The 18,521-nt window shown below is 37.5% G+C and overlaps 1 non-coding gene across 1 annotated transcript; it reads right to left on the minus strand.

Moving 5' to 3' along the window:
* Window positions 1-253: 253 nt before the first annotated feature.
* Window positions 254-360, minus strand: LOC133787610 (small nucleolar RNA R71). The gene has a single exon (XR_009872620.1). It is a non-coding gene; the product is annotated as a small nucleolar RNA R71 (small nucleolar RNA).
* Window positions 361-18,521: the final 18,161 nt, after the last annotated feature.

Consider the following 18,521-nt stretch of genomic DNA (forward strand, 5'->3'; position numbering starts at 1 on the left):
TCAATTGTTTCCATCTTTTTATGGGTTAGATAGAGAGGATCCTTACATGCATGTCAAAGATTTCTTAGAAATTTGCTCAACATTTAAATTTCAAAAAATTTCTGATGAGTCGGTCAAACTAAGATTGTTTCCTTTTTCATTAAAAGACAAATCAAAAGCTTGGTTAAATTCCCTACCCACGGGATCTATAACTACATGGGATCAACTTTATAATAAAATCTTGCTAAAAAAATTTCCTATGCCTAAAACTGATAGTCTAAGGAGAGAAATCTCCGAGTTTTTTCAAAAAGATAATGAAGAGTATTATGAATGTTGGGAAAGATTTAAATATTAATTATTAAAATGTTCTCATCATGGTTTTGAAAAATGGAGACTTGAAAAATATTTTTATGATGGTTTGACTCCCTCTAATCGTCAAATGATTCAATCTATGCATACTGGAAATTTTTTAAAATTTCAAGGACAAGAGGCTTGGGATGCCCTTGAAGATTTGCCTGTCAATTCACAACAATGGAATTATTTTGATTCTAGGTCTAGGTCAACTAATTCACCAAAAAGAGGAGGAAGGTATGAAGTAAAAGATGAATTAGACTTAAGAACATCCTTAGACAAATTAGCGAGAAAAGTAGAAGCTTTAGCCATATGCCAAACTATAAATTCTCCAATACAACCAAGAAAAGATGTTTGTTCTATATGTTCTAGTCCTTACCATAATGACCAATCATGTCCTTCCTACCAAGAAGCCTTTTTTGAGGAGGCCAATGCTCTTCATTCTTATGGGAAACCAAATGATAGCCCATTATCATCCACCTACAATCCAAATTGGAGAAACCATCTGAACTTTTCATGGAGACAAAACCAACCCCAAATGAATCAAGGGCACCAATACAACACACAAAACCAAGCTCATGCCCCAAAAAATCAACCATATCCGCAACAAAGAAAACCTTCCTTAGAAGATACTTTACAACAATTTATGCAATCCACTCAACAAATCCTACAAAATCAATCTCAATCAATTACCAAACTCGGGACACAAGTAGGACAACTCGCCACTGCTTTAGCAGATAGAGAAAAAGGAGCATTCCCTAGTCAACCTATCCCTAATCCAAAAGGTCAATATGAGATAGGAAAGTCTAGTCATAATGGAGAATTCAAATCAATTTCAACTTTTAGGCCCAGAAAGAACATTGTCAAACTTGATTACATACCCGAGGTTGAAAACAAAAAAGAAAAAGAAAAGAGTCAGCCTTCTAGTTCAAATCCCAATGACTCTTCAAACAAGGAAACTCCAATCCATCATTTCATTCCAAAATCCCTATTCCCATAAAGATTACTTCCAATTAAAAAAGGTGGCCAATATAATGACATCTTAGAAGTTTTTAAACAAGTTAGTATCAATATCCATTTCTTAGATGCCATTAAACAAATTCCTGCCTACTCTAAATTTTTAAAGGATCTTTGTACTGTTAAAAGAAACACTAATGTTCCTAAAAAGGCGTTTTTAACTGAACAAGCTAGTTCCATTATTCAATATAAGAGTCTTGTTAAATATAAAGATCCTGAGTGTCACACAATTTCATGCATTATTGGTAATCATTTTATTAACAAGGCTTTACTTGATTTGAGTGCTAGTGTGAATTTATTGCCTTATTCTGTTTATAAGCAACTTGGTCTTGGTGAGCTAAAACCTACCTCTATAACTCTTCAATTAGCCGATCGTTCTGTGAAAATTCCTAGAGGCATTATAGAGGATGTTTTGATAAAAGTTGATAAATTTTATTTTCCTGTTGCCTCATTGTTCTTGATACTCAACCTGTGGAAAATATGCATGCTCAAATTCCTATCATTTTAGGTAGACTATTCTTAGCTACATCTAATGCAATCATAAATTGTCGTAATTGTGTTTTGAAATTATCTTTTTGGAAATATGACTGTTGAATTGAATGTATTTAATGTTGTTAAATCTGTTGAGTGTGAGGAAGTGCATGAGGTTAACATGATAGATAGTATTTGTGAAGATCATGGAAATGACTTACTTGACTTTTGTGAAAAATACTTTGGTATGAACTTGCATGTTGATGACTCTAATGATGATGTGAATTCTTTGCTAGAGTCCATACCCTTAAATGAAACCAAAGTTGAACATTTTTCACCCTTAGATCATGTTCAATCAACTTATGAGTCTCCAAAGTTAGACCTTAAACCTTTGCCAGAAAATTTAAAATATGCTTTTCTAGGAGAGTCTGAAACCTTACCTGTTATCATAGCATCCGCATTAGATAAAGAACAAGAAGATAAACTGTTAGATGTCCTTAGAAAACATAAAGAAGCCATAGGTTGGACCATTGGAGACATTAAATGAATTAGCCCATCCATATGTATGCATAGAATCCATCTAGAAGAGAATGCTAAAACCTCTCGAGAATGTCAAAGAAGGTTAAATCCAAATATGAAAGAAGTGGTTAGAGAAGAGGTCATAAAATTATTAGACGTAGGTATCATTTACCCTATTTCTGATAGTCAATGGGTTAGTCCAGTTCAAGTTGTACCTAAGAAGTCTGGGATCACAGTTGTTGAAAACGAAAAAAATAAATTAATCCCTACTAGAGTACAAACGGGTGGAGAGTGTGCATAGACTATAGAAAGTTGAATAATGTTACTAGAAAATACCATTTTCCATTACCCTTTATTGATCAAATGCTTGAATGTTTAGCTGGCCACGCATATTATTGCTTTCTTGATGGGTATTCGGGATATAACCAAATCCCCATTGCCCCAGAAGATCAAGAAAAGACTACATTTACATGCCCTTTTGGGACTTTTGCCTATCGTCGCATGCCTTTTGGATTATGCAATGCACCTGTGACTTTTCAAAGGTGTATGATTTCAATTTTTTTTGACATGGTTGAAAGATTTCTTGAAGTGTTTATGGATGATTTTTCTGTGTTTGGTTCTTCCTTTGATGAATGTCTGCACCACCTGTCACTTGTTTTAATTCGTTGCAAAGAGAAAAACCTTGTGCTTAACTGGAAAAAGTGTCATTTTATGGTTAAAAAAGGAATTGTTTTAGGTCATGTAATCTCATCCGAGGGAATATAAGTTGATAAAGCAAAAGTTGATCTTATTTCAAAACTTCCCCCACCTAAAACTGTGAAAGAAATTAGATCATTCTTAAGCCATGCCAGTTTCTATAGACGATTTATAAAAGACTTTAGCAAAATTTCTCGGCCTTTATGCCATTTACTTGGAAAAGAAAATGCTTTTGTCTTTAATAATGATTGCCATGTTGCCTTTAAAATTTGAAAAATGTGTTGACTACTGCACCCATTATTCGACCCCCTGACTGGAAAATACCTTTTGAAATAATGTGTGATGCTTCTGATTATGGTATAGGTGTTGTCTTAGGACAAAGACTTGAAAAAATACCTCATGTAATTTACTATGCTAGCAAAACTTTAAATTATGCTCAATTAAACTATTCCACAACCGAAAAAGAATTGATTGTTGTTGTTTTTGCATTGGAGAAATTTAGATCTTATTTGTTAGGGTCTAAAATGATTGTTTATTCTGATCATGCTGCATTAAAATATCTCTTATCGAAAAAAGATGTTAAGTCTCGTTTGATCCGTTGGATCCTGCTTTTACAAGAATTCGACTTAGAAATACGTGATAAAAAGGGATCTGAAAATGTTGTTGCTATTCATTTATCTAGACTAGCTGTTGAAACTATACATGATTCCACTCCTATCACTGAAACTTTTCCTGATGAACAATTGATGCATGTTTCTTCCTTGCCTTGGTATGCTGATATTGTTAATTATTTGGTCACTAAAGAAATATCATCTCATTGGTCTAAACATGATAAATCTAAATTTTATTCTGAGGTGAAAATTTTTATTTGGGATGATCCTTATTTGTTTAAATACTGCCCTAATCAAATAATTAGAAGATACATTCCAAATTGTGACCAATTTAAAATCATATCTTTTTGTCACGATTATGCATGTGGAGGACATTTTAGTGGTAAGAAAACAGCTGCTAAATTTTTACAATGTGGTTTTTATTGGCCTACTATCTTTCATGATACATATGTTTATTGTAAAGCTTGTGAATGTTGCCAAAAGTTATGAAGTTTAACTAAAAGAAACATGATGCCTTTAAATCCTATTCTTATTATTGACATATTTGATGTTTGAGGCATTGATTTTATGGGACCGTTTCCTAACTCTTTTGGTAACCTTTATATTCTTGTTGGAGTTGATTATGTGTCTAATGGGTTGAAGCTATTGCATGCCACACAAATGACCACAAAGTTGTGCTTCGGTTTTTGAAAGAAAATATATTTTCCCGTTTTGGTTCACCACGTACTATCCTTAGTGATAACGGTACACACTTTTGTAATAAGTCATTTGAACATTTGATGAAACAATATGGAATTACACATAAAGTCTCAACACCATATCACCCACAAACTAGTGGTCAAGTTGAAGTGTCTAATAGGGAAGTTAAGCACATTTTAGAAAAAACTGTGAATCCAACTAGGAAAGATTGGTCCTTAAGACTCACTGGTGCATTATGGGCGTATCGTACCGCATACAAAACACCCATTGGCATGTCACCCTACAGACTTGTGTATGGGAAGGCATGCCATTTACCTGTTGAGTTAGAACATAGAGCCTTTTGGGCAATTAAGCAGTTAAACTTTTCTTTAGACAAGGCAGGTGAGAAACGAAAGCTTCAACTAAATGAACTAGACGAAATTAGGAATGATGCATATGACTATTAAAAAAAGTATAAGGATCGCATGAAATTTTACCATGACAAAAATATTTTGAGAAAAGATTTTTCTCCAGGTCAGAAAGTCCTTTTATACAACTCTCGTTTGCATTTATTCTCGGGAAAGTTACGCTCTAGGTGGTCTGGTCCTTACATTGTTCGTACTGTTTTTCCACATGGAGCTATTGAAATTGAAAATCCTAAAAATTATGATATATTTAAAGTTAATGGACAAAAATTAAAACCATTTTTAGAATTGAAAACCAATGAAGTGGATGAGATCCTCCTTGAGGACCCTGTGTACCATGCTCTTTGATTCCTATTTGATCTTGATAACTTGTGTTTTATTTGTTTTGTTTGTTTTATGTGTGATTTCATTTTTGTTTGTTGTATTTTTTACTCTCTTAGCAATGCACCATATCGAGGTACGACCATTCTAAACTCTAAACTCTTGTGAATTTTAATTTATATTTATCTTTTGACACATTGAGGACAATGCTTACATTATGTTTGGGGGTATCAAGTTTATATGGTTATTATCATTAAGGAGAGTATGATTTATTGTGTTTATGTTTTGCATTGTTTTTATTTTTTATGTTTTGTGTTAATTTTTGTTTTTATTTATGTTTGTTTGAATTTTTTTTTAAATATGATAAAAATTTTGGTGATATTTTTATTTTCAATGATAAAAATCTTGATTGAGTTTGAGTTTAGTTCTCTTAAAAATATGAAATTTTTAAGCGTTATTTTTAATTATAGGGTCAATTTTGCTTATAACAAGAATTACATTTTTTCATAACAAGAACACTTTTATTTCCTGTAAATTTAAGTGAAAAATAATTTTAATGAAAACCTCATTTTTAAAAGCAAAATTGACAATTTAATTAATTACATAAGCTTAACTTTTATTCATATTAATTTTTTAGAATCATTTTCATTGTGCAATTTTTGAGAAAATTCTTTTTATATCACCAATAAAAAAATGTGTGTTTAAATTTTTCTTTTGCTTGAGGATTAGCAAAACTTTAAATTTGGGGGTGTGATAACTCTACAAAATAGAGTTATTTTACCACATTTTTTATGCTAATTGTTGCTTATTTCTTGAGTTTTTAATTAACTTATTAAGTTTTAAAGTAATTTTGAATTTATTGGGTTTATTTTGATTTTATATATTTTTATGTGTTTTATAGTTATTTTGTTGTAAAATGTTGTAGTTAATTATTTGAATTATTGTTGTTTAATTTGAGGTAAAAAAAATTGTTGTATTATTGAACTTAAATGTTAAATATAAGTTAAGTTTTAATTAATTTTTTTTCATAGAACTTATGTTGTATATTTTATTATTGAAAATATTTAGTTTTAATTTAATTTATGCTTTTTTACAGGAGATATGTTGTATTTTTTGGCTCTTGAAAAGCAAGAAAAAAGGAAAAATTGTGGCATTTATGAAAATTCCCTGCCTAGCCATACCAAAAGCCACTCGGGCCCATCTGTTGCACCCAGCCCAGACCGAAGCCCAACAGCTCCCCAGGCCCAACTGAAATCTCCTCCAGCCGTGCCTCGTCAAAGCTTCTCCCAGTAGCACAATGCCTCACCACGCCTGGAGCTGCCTGGAGCCGCACGCTTGTAGCCGTCAACTTCCTTCAGCTCCCTAGCCATCACCCAAGCACCCGTGACACCCCACCAGGCCCGTGGCTTCATTTCCTCCAGCTGCCAATCCTCCTGGCCCAATCCAGCCGGCCCAATTTGCCCAAACCAGAAGCCCATCGCCAGACCAAGCTTCCCACCAGCCACCACAATGTTGCCATTTCCCTTCTTGTGCCCATAAATTGCCGAAGTGTACCATTTGTCCCCTATGTCCAAAATGCCAACTTTTTACCCATTTTTCTACACATTTTCACCACAACATCTTCATTACACCCTATAATTTACCTCTACATACCATATTTATTTTATTTAATTAATCTAATTTATTTTAATAATCTCATTTTGGCTATAAATATAGAATTTTAAGACCATTTGGGGTGCTTAATTTTTGGTTGCCATCTTCTTTGTACCATTTTTTCTCTTCTATTTTGGGTTTTTCAAGAGCATTTTCAAGTATGTATTTCATTTACTTTTAATTTCTATTCTAGTTATGTGCTTCTAATCTTTTTCATAAGATTATTAAGATCATGATGAAGCAACTTGTAACTAGGTAATATTTATGTTGTATGTTGATTTCCCTTGTAATGCAACAAAATTTATGGATTTTTCTTCTTCATATATGTCTTTCATCTTTAATATCTCATATTTTTTATTGTTAGATAATATGCACTTTGTTCTTCATTTTGCAAAAACATAATATTCTTTGTGTAAGTTGTGTCATTAAATTGTACACATCCATGCTTAGAACAAAAATATTATGTTTTGCCTTATAAATAATGTTATTTGATTTTTTGTTGTTTTATTAGGTTGATTCACATTAAATACTTTGAAATTATAATTTTTGAAAAGTGAAGAAAAATCCTATCTTTTTAAAAGTAATTTGTGCTTAAAATCATAAATCTATTTGGAGAATGATAGTTTGATTTATTTTAACTATCACTAAAACTTGGGAATCAATATACTAATAAATATTATTGAACTTACATTTTGTGGATTCCAGTATCTTAATAATCTTTCCTTTTACCACTTATTTTCAAATCATTATTGATTTATTTTTATTCTCATAAATAGCTTTATTTTCAATCTTTTATTTTATGTTCATAACATTAAAACTCATCAATATTTGGAGCTAGGTTAGAAATTATTAATTTTGGTTTAAAATAGTTTTCTTTATTATTTTAGATAACTCCTTTGGGCTCAATCTCGTGCTTACACAAACATTATATTCCATATACGATTCGTGCGCTTGCGAGTATAAATTTTTAAAACATACTCGTTTTTGGTCAATCAAGTAGTGATCCTTGGCTGTGCTATGTCTCTAGAATCCTTCCAATTTTTCAAGAATTCCCTACCAATAATAGCTCCTAGCTTTAAAACTGCTCTTGAGTGAAAGCTTGAGAAGACAACCCAAAATGAAAGTGACTTCCCCCTAAACGTGAGCTGCCTACCCCGGCTAACACCTCAGCCATATAGGTAAAAAGACCATTCTACCGTCACCCCAAAATTTCTCTTCAAAGCATCACCAAGGGAAAATTGGTCAATTTGCCCAAAACCCCACTTAACTTCAAATTAACACCCTAAATTCCCAATTAAATTAATAACCCTCCAAATATTACTATTTCTTCTAATAATGCTCCACTAATTACCCCATATTCACAAAATTACTAAAATACCCATTGGCTCACCTCGAGCTGGGTATAAATCTCCGTTGTGACTTTTCCGCCGAATCTCTCTACAAGGTCGACTCAAGCTGAGTATCACAAAATATATCCACATAATAATGTGGTCTCAATCACATAACACGTACAATTATACCCTCAATGGTTCAAAATTACGAAAATGCCCTTTTTAGTGAAAATGGGCACACAAGTATAATGAATACACATAAATATGCATATGTAGTCATATCATAATATAACTTATTTATTCCACATAATCACACATATATTCACACATAAATCCAATTATGCCCTCCATGCACACTAATCAAGGCACTAAGCCTTATTAGCAAATTTGAGACATTAAAACTATCCCATCCTTATAGAAATTGCTTCCTCAAAATTTACCTGAACAGCTCGCGATGCTGATCCTGCGTATCTGACTCGAGCTCTCAAGTTGCTTCCTCGACCTTGTCGTTTATCCATAGAACTTTAACTAGAGGAATCGCCTTGTTCCTCATAACCTTGTATTTTCTATCTAGGATCTAAACTGGTCGCTTCTCATAAGACAAGTCTGTCTGTGTCTCCAGATCCTCATAACCCAGCACATGGGTTGTGTCCGACATATGCTTCCGAAGCATAGAGATGTGAAACACATCTTGGACTCCTGATAATGACGAGGGCAAAGCCAATCTATAGGTTACTTGCCCGATCCTTTCTAGGATCTCAAAAGGTCCTACAAACCTAGGTCTCAGCTTGCCCTTCCTCCCACACCGTTTTACTCCTCGTAGTGGTGAAACTTGAAGAAAGACGATGTCCCCAACCTGGAACTCCATGTTCCTACGCTTAGGGTCAGCGTAGCTTTTCTGTCTACTCTGCGAGGTGAGCATTCGAGCTCTGATCTTCTCAATAGACTCACTAGTTATCTAAACCATCTCAAGACTGAAGTTCTTACTCCCTCTCCCATTTCATCCCAATGAACGGGTGACCTACATTTCCTGCCATACAACATCTCATATGGAACTACTCTGATTGTTGATGGATAGTTGTTATTGTATGAAAACTCAATCAACAAAAGATACTTACTCCAGGACCCCTCGAAATCTAATACACATGCCCTAAGCATGTTCTCCAATATTTGAATCGTCCTCTTAGACTGCCCGTCTATCTGAGGATGGTAAGTTGTACTAAACTTCAGCTGAGTCCCCATAGCCTTCTGCAGGCTTCCCCAAAACTTGGAGGTAAAAATGGGATCCTGGTTTGACACTATGGATTTCAGAACCCCATGTAGATGTACGATATCCCTCACGTACAGTTTTGCATACTGGTCCACGGTAAAGTTTGTTCTTACAGGCAAAAAATGAGCTGACTTGGTATACATGTCTACAATCACCCATACTGAGTCATGTTGTCTCACTGTCCTAGGCAAGCACCCTAAAATATACATAGTGCCATCTTCCCACTTCCAATCAAGAACACCTAAAGGTTGTAACAACCCTGCTGACCATTGGTGTTTAGCAATCACGTGTTGATAGATTAGACACCTCGCCATGTAGTCAATCACATCCCTCTTCATCCCAGGCCACCAATACAAAGACTTTAGGTCCTAATACATCTTCGTGGTGCCTGGATGTAATTAATATGGTGTAGTATGAGATTCATCAAGAATCTCTCGCCTGATACCCACGTCCGTCAGAACACAGATCTGATCCTTTTATCTCAGGAAACCCATCTCCGTAACAGAATAATCCTTAGCTACTCCAGCTAGGACGTCATATCTAGGCTTTATCAACTAGGAATCATTCATCTGACCCTCCTTATTCTATCAAAAATAGTGGAATGCAAGTTAATATTGGCCAACTGGCCCACCACCAACTTTATCCCCACTCTAGTCACGTCTTCTGCCAATTCCTTCAATATCTGCTTTGAATTGAACAACGGTCCTGGACCCTTCAGAGTCAAAGTGTCTGCCACCACATTGGCTTTCCATGGGTTGTAAAGAATCTTACAGTCATAATCTCTTACCAACTCAAGCCAACATCTATGTCTCATGTTTAAGTCATTTTGAGTGAAGAAATACTTAAGAATTTTATGATCGGTATATATCTCGCACTTTTCTTCGTGCAAATAGTGTCACCACACTTTGAGTGCAAATGCCATTGTTGATAACTTCAAATCGTGAGTATGGTATTGTTGTTCATATTCCTTCAGTTGTCATGATGCGTAGGCAATCACCTTCCCAGTCTGCATCAACACACATCCTAACCCCAGTCTCGATGCATCGCAATACACCACAAACTTACCCCCATCTGAAGGAAGGCTCAACACTGGAGCAGTAATCAATCATCGCTTCAACTCTTGGAAGTTATGCTCACATCAGTTTGACCATACAAACTTCAAGTTCTTACGTGTCAATTCTGTCAGTAGTGTAGCAATCTTTGACAATCCTTCCACGAAGTGTCGATAATACCCTGCCAACCCAAGGAAACTCCTAATCTCTGAGGCATTCCTTGGACTCACCCAGTCCCTAACTGCTTCAACCTTAGCCGGATCTACCATAATCCCATCTCTATTGACAATGTGACCAAGGAATACAACTTGCGGTAATCAAAACTCGCAATTCTTAAACTTGGCATACAAATGGTGCTCTCTCAACCTCTACAATACTAATCGGAGGTGCTGCTCATGCTCTACCTCTATCTGAGAGTAAACTAAGATATCATCGATGAAGAAAATCATAAACTTGTCCAAGTAATCCTTAAACACTATTTTCATTAGATCCATAAACAATGTTGGGGCATTAGTCAACCCAAATGACATGACTAGAAACTAGTAATGTCCGTACCTCGTGCGAAAGGTCATCTTTGGAATATCCTCATCCTTGATCATCAGCTGGTGATAACCAGATCGAAGATCAATCTTCGAGAACACTATCTTACCCTGCAAATGATCAAACAAGTCATCTATCCTCGGTAGTGGGTAATTGTTCTTGATAGTCAGCTTGTGTTAACTCCCTATAATCTATACACATTCTCAAGGTCCCATCCTTTTTCTTTACAAAAAAAACTGGTGCACCCCAAGGTGAGAAGCTAGGTCTGATAAATCTAAGGTCCAGCAATTCTTGTAATTGTACCCTCAACTCCTTAAGTTCTACCGGAGCCATTCTATATGGTGCCCTAGACACTGGTTCTGTACCTAGTGCCAACTCAATGATGAAATCAATCTCCCGGTGCAGTGGCAATCCTGGTAAGTCCTCAGGGAACACATCTAAGAATTCACAAACCAATTTGGTCTCTTTTGGTCCCACTGGCATGACCCTAGTGGTGTCCACCACACTAGCTAAGAATCCTATGCAACCTCCTTGCATTAGGTCTCTAGCCCTCAATGCTGATATTATAGGAATACGGGGTCCATGCATAGTGTCAACAAAAGCAAAGGGGTCCTCACCCTCAGGCTAAAATGTCACCATCTTCTTCTTGCAGTCTATAGTCGCCCCGTACTTGGCTAGCCAATTCATTCCCAGAATCATATCCAAATCATCCATACCCAACTCAATCAAATTCACTGATAGTTCTCTGTTGTCCACCACCATTGGCAATGACCTAACCCATCTCCTCGAGACTACCAACTCCCTAGTAGGCAATAAAGTCCCAAACCCCATTGTATAATAGTCACATGGTCTACACAATCTATCAATTACTCTACTAGAAACAAATGAGTGTGTAGCACCAGAATCAATCAATAAAGTGTAATAAGTGTCAGCACTAGAAAGCTGATATGCCACTACTGAGGAACTAGCCTCAGCCTCTGCTTGTGTCAAGGCGAACACTCGAGCTGGAGTCAAGTTGTCCGCCTTCTTGGGTTCCTTTTTCTTCGAGCTTGGGAAATCTTTCTTGAGATTACCAACCACCCCACACAGATAGGATGCCTTTTTCTGACATTCTCCTAGATGGCACCTCCTACACCTGGCACACTCCGGGTAGCTCCTCCAAGTCTCATTTCCGCCCTGGCGACCACCCTGAACATCCCGATCCCTCCTATCAGAACTTGTATGGGTAGAGATGTCAAGTGTCTTCCTCTTCTAAACGCTAGGGCCTCCACCCCTACTAGATCCCACAAATGGAGGCATTGCCCTCCAAACATCACATTGTGCAACACTCTCCCTCCACATCTTATTATTTGCCTCCTCCGTTGTGAGGGCTTTCTCAACCACCTGGGCATAAGTAGTTTCCCCAAGCACTGACGTAATCCGAACATCCCGAGCTATCATAGCAGTTAGCCCCCGAACAAATCTATCTTGCATGGCTGCATCTGTAGGCACTAAGTTGGGTGCAAATTTAGCCAGCCTGTCAAATTTCAAGGCATACTTAGTCACTGACATACTGCCTTGCACCAACCCGGTAAACTCGTTCACTTTCGCCGCTCTAACTGCATTACCTGTAGTACTTCTTGTTAAATAGGTATCGGAACTCATCCCAACTCACAGTAGCAAAATTTCAAGTTTGGGATGCCACCTCCCACCAGATACATGCATTGTCACAAAACATAAAGGTGGCACAGGCCACTTTGTCATTACCTACCACCCTCATAAAATCCAGGATGGAGGTAGTCAGGCTCATCCACTGCTTAGCCTTGAGTGGATCCAGACCTCCCTCAAAGGTTGGAGGGTGTTGTTTCCTAAATCTTTCATACAACGGTTCCCACCTGTTTTCAACCTCTGGCTGTTGTACCACTAGTACCACAGAAGGTGGCATGACTGGTGCAGCGTCCCCTGACGGAACCTACTGTCTCAATAACCGAATCTCCTCTTCTTGACTTTGAAGTATGGCTTGCATATTAACAAGCATCTACTTCCAATTCTTAGGGACTGGAGAAGGGTTCTGGCCTTAATTATCATCACTAGCCTCGATCTCAGCGCCAGCTAGTTGAAATGATTTCCTTGGAGGCATAACTCTCCAAGTATATTTGCAATCAATGACTCGGTTTATCAGGCAATGATAATGGGTTTTATAAGTCACCCTACGGTCCAACACCAAAAATTAAGCAAATACATGCAACCACAATGCTAATAAGCATTTCAATAATGCTAACATATAGTAGCAATGCTAATAAGCATGCCTTTTCATGTACACATAGCAGTCAAGGGCCAGGCCTTATCAGAATATTTCATGCTTCCTATGCTAACATACAAATATATCGCATTTATATCAGTTAAGCAATTAACATATATTCAGATCATTGGTTACCTAACCACGAGTCGACCTTTTCTTTAGCAACGAGTGTAAATGCCCAGCCAATCTTCAGGAATCATTAAACCTTGGCAGCTCTGATACTAAGTTGTAACGCCCTACTAAACCAGTTCTGTTACACTGTGTGTTTAAAATTATGCCCAACTCGTTAAGCGAGTCATTTGGATTAAAAGGTGTAGTTAGGGTTAATTAAAAGTTTGGTATAAAAGTTTTTGGTCAAATAATCACTACTTTTCATTAAAAGATTTGGTATCTACACGAGATTCCAAGAAAAAGAGTTTATAATTGATACAAGTGAAAACAAGCAAGGTACATAATAGCCGTCCTAAGCAGCAAAACCACTAAACCCTAGATCTCTAAAAGAAGTCTCGACCATGGTGATCGAGCAGGCCGCATATGTACACATCGCCGAAGCTCTCTAATTCATTTCTCATCCAACTTCCCCTTGCCCTTACCTACACCACGTAACACCCGTGAGCCCAGATCCAGCAAGAAAACTCATTTAATCATATAGACAATCAACAGATTACAATTATAGATAGCTTGCTGCCTGTCCCATAATTCGCACCGCACTTGTTTCGTTCAGCTAGATATAGAGCCGGACAGGCGTAACTCATGCTCCAATCTCTTTTCAAGTGGCCATAGGGTCGTACCAGTGTGTTCCACACTTCCAGATATAAACAGATATACATTACATAGATAAATCAACTATGTAAAGCACAATTATTCACACTCAAACAAACAATTCAAGAGATAGTTATAGCTATGTTCAATCACAGGGGCTCAAGCCCTAATTTCAACAATGGTGCACTTTTCTTACCTCGAGTTTCGTGCGAATGACGATACAGCCTCAAGTACGATCCCAATCCCGAGCCTTAAGGAAATCTAGCCACAACATAAACATACTCTTATTAAGGAATGAATCAAAATCCCGAGGCTCACTCCGAACCCCAGCTTATAGGGTTACTATTCCCAGTTGTCGGGACGTTAGAAACGTCCCCCGAGCCCCCCAAATGGGTTCCTGAACCTCCCGAGCTCTAGTCCTAAAATAAAAAAAACCAGCTTTTGGGGCACCTGGTGTGGTCATGCCCACATAAACTTTGGGGTTTCTGGGGTAATAGCGCGGTCGCGCCCTACCCCAGCGCGGTCATGCTACAAGCTCTGAAACACCAAATAGAATTTCAAATCCTTGTGTTTCTGGGACACTAGCGCAGTCATGCCCAACCTTGCGCGGTCGCACCAAGTCACCAAAAACGCAAATCGAGCCTAGAACTCAAGTGTTCTTCCCCAAATTCTCAAATTTGTGATTCCCCTGCATACCGGACCTAGAAAAATGACCTAGAACAGACTTTCCAACAAGTTTATGACCACAACACAACTTATACAACCCAAACAACCTAATACCAATATTAATAAACCTAAAAAATGCACCAAAACTCATCAAGACAACGCAACACCAACAATTGACATGTTTGAGCTTAGAACTCAAACTTCCATCAACCAAATTTGAAAATCTTAAATCGAAATCACATAATCTAGCAGCATACCAAAGTTTAAAGCAACAAAAACTTATTTCAAAACTCAGTACACCCAAAACCTAACTCTAAGCACTTCAATCTTAGCTTAAAAATAAACTCCCCAAAATTCAAGAACACACCCAAAAGTTTGAAAAACACAAAATAAAAACCACTATACCTCTATAAATTTTGAGTTTTAAGTTGAGTAGTGATCCTTGGCAGTGCTATGTCTCGAGAATCCTTCCAATTCCTCAAGAATTCCCTACCAAGAATAACTCTTAGCTTTAATATTGCTCTTGAGTGAAAGCTTGAGAAGACAACCCAAAATGAAAGTGGCTTCCCCCCCAAACATGAGCTGCCTACCCCATCTTACACCTCAGCCAAATAGGTCAAAAGACCATTCTACCCTTACCCCAAATTTTTTCTTCAAGGCATCACTAAGGGCAAATTGGTCAATTTGCCCAAAACCCCACTAAACCTCAAATTAACACCCTAAATTCCCAATTAAATTACTAACCCTCCAAACATTACTATTTCTTCCAATAATGCTCCACTAATTACCCACATACGCAAAATTACCAAAATACCCCTTAGCTCACCTCGAGCCGAGTATAAATCCTTGTTGTGACTTTTTTGCCAAATCGCTCTACGGGGTCGACTCGAGTTGAGTATCTCAAAATATATCCACATAATAATGTGGTTTCAATCACATAACACATACAATTACAATTATACCCTCAACGACTCAAAATTATGAAAATGCCATTTTTAACGAAAATGGGCCTACAAGTATAATGAATACACATAGACATGCATACATAGTCATATCATAATATAACTCATTTATTCCACATACTCACACATATATTCACAAATAAATCCAATTATGCCCTCCTGACATGCTAATTAAGGCACTAAGCCTTATTAACAAATTTGGGACGTTATAGGTCCTGTTTCAGGCGGGTAACTAACAACAACTTGGAGGACTACATCTTGAGTATTGCACAATTTGTATAGTGGTAAAGGGGTCGATTACATATATTGGGGGAAGTTGTGGCAATGCTTGGGGATGTTGGAGGGACCAGCTTCATATAGGGGTTGGAGTGAGGGCCTGGATTGAAGCATAGTTGGCGAATCAGTTTCAAAAGTAGGAACATGAAAGACAACAAGCTTATATAGTGACGATAAGGAGACCCTAAGGTTAGCAGTATAAGGCAGAGATGGGACACTGAGAGAATCATCGCATTTTTGCAAGTATTTCACACAATGAGAGTAAGTGTGATCAAGCATTCCAAAGTAGTAACAAAAGTTAGGTAACCTCTCATACTTATTCTGAAGGTGTTTAACTCCCTGCAAGGTTGGAAAAGTAACAGACATGCTTCTCTTAATGGGCTTGTGAACATCCACTAGGATCCTAAGGCACAAGAATGGTCTAGAGGTTTCTTTCAAGGTTGGATGGTCAATGGTTATAAGGTCTCCAACCACTCGGCTAATGAGTTGGGCCAACTCAAGGGATCGCTTCCCAAATGGTATGTGGTAAACCTGAACCTAGAAAGGGGTGAAGTGTAAATGGCTTGGGCCAGGGATGGTCACACTATCAAGGTGTCCCATGACAATGATACTCTAATCAAAGTGCCACGGTTGTCCCTCTAAAACACGTTGTCTGTCCCCATCACAGCTGTTTACCGAGTTTTTCGGAAACGAATAACTAACAGAATAATAAAAAGATAAGAACTGTAGAAATACTGAAATGTAACTAAACAAACAGTGTTTTTACGTGGTTCAAGCGTTAACCAGCCCTAGTCCACGAGTCGATGTTATTATACTTGGAAAAGATTACAGTAAGATGGCTGGTGCATAAGAACTTCACACACTCACAATGTTTCTCTCGGGTTCTCTTGAAGAAGATGAAGCTAGAGAGATTTTAGTAGAGTTTTTGCTATCTGATTTGTTCGTCCCTCTTCTTGTAAAATGAAGGGGTCTTTATAGCTAGGGTTTTGGATTAGGGTTTTTCTCTACGTACATGAGTCTTAATTACACCAGCCATAAATAGGGATACAATTACTGTAATAGCATGGCTACAAGACTCTATGTGGGTATATTTACGTGAAAGTATGGGGAACACACAAAGTCAGCCGTCTTTTCCAAGTTGTCAGCGGAACAGTAGGCGAAAAGGTACCCTTAGGCGTGCTGGGATGTGTGCGGCTTTGACCTGACGGGCGTGTCAGGCGGGATCCTGTGTCAGGCGGATATCATTCCAAATATGCCTCCTCCAGGACTCGACCGTTTGGCTTTGTTCCGTGCGAGGCACGGAACTGCTTCCGCGGAGACCACTCAAAGAGCTTCTCCTGGAAGGAGCTTCCCCGAAGGATACCCCTTCGGGAGTCCGGGAGAGTTGACGAGTTTCCGTATTGTGTTTGCTTGGAAGAGTAATCCGGACACCAAGCGGGAGAGGTGAAGCCTTTCTGTATATCCGCGAGCTCTGGTCACCTATCGTGAAAGACATCGATAATTCTGCTTCCCCGAGGCCATCAATCTAAACGCTATCCGGAAATCTGGATAACAACAGCCGAATTGAGCTAGGAAGATTCCAGGGGCATGGTCAGTGATGGCTCATGGGAAACGAGTAGGCCATAGTTCAATAAGTTTGCTCTTCATAGGTTCTTTCCTAAAGGGACGGGTGGTGAAAAGGCGGAAGACAAGATAGATATGATCATTTATGGACGATTGACCAGGGGCTTCAACAAGGGGGTGCATAGTTTCTTCCTCTTATTCTAGGGTTAATGTGTTAGTGAGATTACTCAAGAAATCATCCATGTCAGTCGGCCCAAACATTAAACCTTCCAAACAGAGTAATATAAACAAAACAGAAAATTGTAAACAATCGGACACATACAGAAATAGGGTTTTGAGATAATACCACAAAGCATAAACATATGGGGAGGAGACATACCTGTTGCCAACATCTAAATATGGTAAATGAAATGATTGCAACTTAAGAGCAAATCCATAGACTAAAATTCTCATTCTAGGCTTAATCATGGAGAAATCCATCGGAGAAAGGGAATTTCAGTTCTCTAAGAATGAGATCAAGAGGAATAATGAGAGAGAAAGAGAGAGACCAAAAAGAAACTATAGAGATATTAATGGGAAAAAGAAGTGAAAATATTAGAGTTAATGCTTGAGAGATTGAGAGAAATTAATGCTCGAGGATTTTGTAGAAGAACAATTAATACAAACCGTCACATGAAGGAAGGATCAAATATTGGAATGGCACCAGACGAAGACGATTCCACAAACCCTAGTAGAGGTTCTGAAGCTATTTTCTACTAAATATAATGTTATTCTTAAAAAAAAAAAAAAAAAAAAATTACGTATACAATCTAATGCACTCAAAATAATTTGTGCATTAGACATAATTAGGGGCCATGGAATTGTACCTTTCAGCTGATGACCCCAAACCAAAACGCATACACAAAGCAGTGAAAGAGATCTCACCTCACCTAAAAAGGAAAAAAAATTCAATATGAAACAATTTTTACTAAAACACATTATTATGTCCGGACCTCTTACAAAAAAGGTAAGGACCACAACGTCATTTCCACCCTCATATCATTTTCCAAAATAAATAAATAAAGAGAAAGAAGAAAGAATGATAAAGGAGCAACAAT

Source organism: Humulus lupulus, chromosome 6 (genome assembly GCF_963169125.1).
Source record: "Humulus lupulus chromosome 6, drHumLupu1.1, whole genome shotgun sequence".
Lineage (NCBI taxonomy): Eukaryota > Viridiplantae > Streptophyta > Magnoliopsida > Rosales > Cannabaceae > Humulus > Humulus lupulus.